General features: G+C 17.5%; 1 pseudogene; it reads left to right on the forward strand.

Moving 5' to 3' along the window:
• LOC102678538 overlaps positions 1-4,973 on the forward strand; it is a 14,528-nt pseudogene that overhangs the window by 8,020 nt on the left and 1,535 nt on the right.

The following is a 4,973-nucleotide window of genomic DNA, read 5'->3' on the forward strand; positions in this document are numbered from 1 at the left end:
TCATCTCTAGAGAAAGCTAAACTTATTGAAAATTGAGAATATATTGATTAGATTTTTCATGTTATAATTTGTTTCCGAAAATTAGTTAATCTAATTTACATATATATGCGGAATTGATTCAATGTTTTTCAATAAATTGATATATAATAATGGCATAATAGATAGTTATCAACAAAAACAGCCAATAATAAATGGATGAATAAATAAAATATTTATTGTATTTTTTTTAAACAACGATATTATCAATGATTAATAAAATATATATAAAAAGAAATAAATTAAAAATTAAAAAATTAAATTATTTTAAACATATATTAAAATAAGATGTATATTCAATACTTACATTTATGCATACTTTAACATATGAATACCTATTTAACATTTTATATATATACAAAATATTCGTAAGAGATTGAAAAGTTGATTTTAAAAATCAAAATAAATACAAGAATTGATTTACAAAAATTGATCAAGATTTATAAAATTAAATAAAATGTGATAAAGATAGAATAAAATGATGATGTGACAAATCAAGATCGAACTCTAATTTATATTGTTTTCTACCTCAATCTGTCTCATTTCATTTAATTGAAATTGCTTATATTAAATCAATATTTTTGTTTATTTTTCTAGAATTGATATTTAGAAATTAGAAAAGTATTTTATGAATATATTAACATTTTATAAATATTTAAATTAAAATAATATACTAGCAAGTATTATTGATATTTCTAGAAATTTTATTCACATTAATAATTCAGAAGTTTTAATTAAACTTTCTAAGAATTCGCCCATTATAAGTTCTAATTAAAATTTAAAGAATTGAGAACAAAATGTAAAAAGTTTTAAGTGAATCATCATTATACTCAATTATCTAGATAAAGATACAAATTTGAAGAAAAAAAATATAGATTACTTAAAATTTAAAGAATCTCTTTAGGATTAAAATTAAAAATAGGATTTATCAATTTGTGCAGTTGATAATAAATGTACATATAAAAATTGATTAGTTGGAAATAAATATAATATAAATAAATATAAAATATGATTGAATAAAAGTTATAATAAAATAGAATATGATTTAGAGAATGTAATTTTTAAATTCGTTTAAAAAACGTGGAATGGATAAAGTTCCACAATTGGTTTTATAGCAATAGCAAATTTACTTTCTATTTTAAATAAATCCGAAATCATTATGATAAAACTATGATTAAACTTTGTCGTTTGTAAAGAATCAAATTTGTTTTCCAATTTGTTTTATGATAACTTGATAATTTGTTTCCAATTTATAGAATGGCTAATATATAAAACTAATTTAAAAAAGATAGGTAAAAGTTAAAAATAAAAAACAACAGTAGCACTATGATTTAAAAAAAATATTGAATTCATTTTGAAAAAAGCTTTGCTTTTTGTAGAAGATTATCACAATATAGATATATACTAAACATAATAGAAATATATAATAATAATAATATATAATAATAATAATAATAATAGAAAAAAAATATTCCAAGAATACTCTAATTTATATTGTTTTCTATCAATATAAAAAAATGTATATTTTTGATATACTTTTTAAAATGATTATGAAATTTCAGTTACATGTTTAAAATTTTTTTCAAAATTTTATTCGTTAAATATAAATTATCTATGGATAATATTTTATGGATAATATTTTATTTTAATTCATAATAGTTTTAAAAAATCTATGCTTTTTTCATTTTTGTACATTTCTTCTATTTAAATTTAATTTTTGAATATTAATTTTTGAATATTAAATACAGAATATAAATTATACATAGTTAAGTATTCTATTTAATCTAACTAAATTAAATTTAATCTAACTTAACTTAACTTAAATTATTATGAATTACCTATAATATAATTATTTTTAAAAATTATTTTCATTGTAGACTAAATTATTTCTTATCTAAAATATCTAAAAGTTAAAATGAGCCATATAATTGTCTTTATTATTTTCATAGGAAAAAAAACATTATACATAAAAATTAATAAAACAATTTTATATTTACTTTTTAAAATAAAAAATCATAATTTCATGATTAAGAATATTATCACAATGATTATTAATTGTTAATTTTAAATAAAATAAGTTGATATTTCAATGTGATATCACATAAATTAAAACTTATTTGTTTCAGCAACAGAGGACAAATTTGATCTTGTATATAAGAAGAAAATTGTAGATGATAAAGATGGAGTGGAGATAACATGTGTAGCAGAAGGACTATATCCCCAAGCTATTTTAAATATATTTATCGAGTAAATATATTCCTATAAGCTTTCCAATCTTTCAATCAAGTATTACAATAAAATATTTTATTTCTTTTATATTTTTAGATTTTATTATTTTTAATTTTATTATCTTTTATTTTAACTTTTATTATTTCAAAAATTTTAATTAAGTCTTGTTTTCAATATATAAATAGGATTTTTAAAAATCGATCAATAAAATTTAACTGGTAATTTTTTAAATAATTTTAAGCAACTTTTTCCTTTGCGAAAATTTTTATTTAGGGTTCATTAACGAAGAAATATTAACAAAGAATATTGGTCACAACAAAGAATCCTGTTGCATTAAATTCAACAGATGCTTTCGAACATGTTCAATGACCCACTACCGATACATATGCAATGCTACTACTATATCACAATAGATCTATCTGATTGGCTAATGTTTTTCATTAATAACTCATTGATAAAGCCGAAATGATTTTTTGTAAAAAAAAATTAGTTATTTTATTAGTTAAAGTCTTATGAACTTCTGGAACATCTGATATATTTAATTTTTGAAATTCATTTAAATATAAAAAAATATAAATTTTTTATATTATTTGTGCATATCGTATTATGTATATTATTGCACATTTATTAACGAATTCTAGAACATTACTATGAACAAAAGTTCTAAATTCTAAACGAAAATTCTTTAATTCGATTTAGAATCGATTTAATTCGATTTAAAAATATTCCATTAATAAATTATTCTATATTTTATATTCTATATCAAAATTTAAAAATTGCAGTTTTTCAATTTTTAATATAAAAATAATCATTATTTTTATTGATAGAATTCTATAAGTAAGTTTTTAAATATTCAATTTTAAAAAAATTTTAACGTTGATATCTTTATAAGTGATGGAAATCTATTATCTATCATTTTTTCTAAAATAATGATTTTTGTATTATATTATTGCAGTAAACCAATAACATGTTCGATATTCGAAATTTCTTTATCTATTTATTGATAATTGAAATTAATATATAAATAACTATATTACATGATATATATATTATATTATATAATATATAATTATATAGTAATTATATGTATTATATATATTATACATATTATATATAATTATATAATATATTTATATTATATAATATAAATAATATTAATAATATTATATAAATAATTAATTAAAATTTAATTAAAAATTAATAATATTATATGAAATCTCTAATTTTAATTATTTTAAATTTTAATTAAAAATATTCAAATTTTAATTTAAAAAAAAGGAAAAAGAATATAATTTGAAATTTAAGAAAGTTTGAAATTACGATTTTTCAAATTTTGAATTTTTCTGATTTTTGAATTAAAATTATTTAAAATTTGTTTTTTAAATTTCTTTTATTCAATAACCAAAATTTTCTGAAAAAATAAAATTAAATTAACGTCATCCATATATTAGATTATAATTTCATATGGATTTGTATAAATTTTTCTATACTTTATTTTTATATTCTATGTTTCTTCTTTTTAATTTCCATATTTTTCGCAATTACACGCAATTAAAATCTTTTTTATTCAAATCTGTTTTACTAAATCCATATTAATTCTATTCTTGAAATACTTAATTTACTACTAAAATAGAATAAACAAATATAATACAATAATATAAATATACAATATAATAATAATAAACATATATTTTTGTAATAATGTACTAATATATTAATGTACTTAATATACTAAGGTTTAATTAGCAGACATTTCGAATTTCAACAATCATGATAATTTTGCAAATGTCACTTCTATTATAGAGATGTTCTAGAAAAGCAAACAGCAAAGCCCACTGTTGCTGCGTGCCGATGGACTATACGATATCTTATCACAAACGGCCTTATTGGACAAAGATTTGCCGGAAGCAGCTACTGTCAAATGCTTACTTGGTATACCAAAGGTGAACTACAACGTTTCTGACGAAATTGTCTATTATATCCTGGTTAATGTAAACATATTTTAATCTATCCTGTGTATCTTTGTCTATCTCTTTACCTCTGTATTATTTCTTATCTTCTCCATACTTACAAAAAGCCTTTTAACCTTGATATCTTCATATCACTATTATAAAGGATTAAAGAAAAAAAAAAAAAGAAAATGATACAAAGTTTGTTAATAAAGAAAAAAGAAAAAAAAATGTAATTTATATTTATGCAAATTAATGACATTTTATTCTTTCGAGAAATCAATTGATATTAATTTTTTAAATAAAAGTGAACTGGATTTGTTTCGAAATATTTTTATATTTTTATATTATGGTTAAATTATTTATTTTTACAATCTAAATAAATTTATTTAATAATTTTAAATGCTTTATTTAGTTTTGTTTTTAATTTTTTTAAAATCATTCTTAGATAGAAAATTTGTTATAATTAATCAGAAAAATAAAAATTAAAAATCTGTTATCTTTTAGTAATTTGTTTAACGATAAAGGATTTATAATTACTCGTTATATGCAATAAATTAGAAAAGTTTAAATAAAAATCTATAATGAATCGTTATTTTGTAAGACATTAAATAAATTCAAATAAAGATATTAATACATCCATTTAAAAAAATTTATTAAATAAATATAATTTAAAAATTATGATTTAAAATTAGTAATAACATATATAAATATATATATGTATATATATAATATATAATATAAATATAATATAATATA

The sequence above is a fragment of the Apis dorsata genome, unplaced genomic scaffold, assembly GCF_000469605.1.
Source record: "Apis dorsata unplaced genomic scaffold, Apis dorsata 1.3 scaffold_284, whole genome shotgun sequence".
In the NCBI taxonomy this organism is placed as follows: Eukaryota; Metazoa; Arthropoda; class Insecta; order Hymenoptera; family Apidae; genus Apis; species Apis dorsata.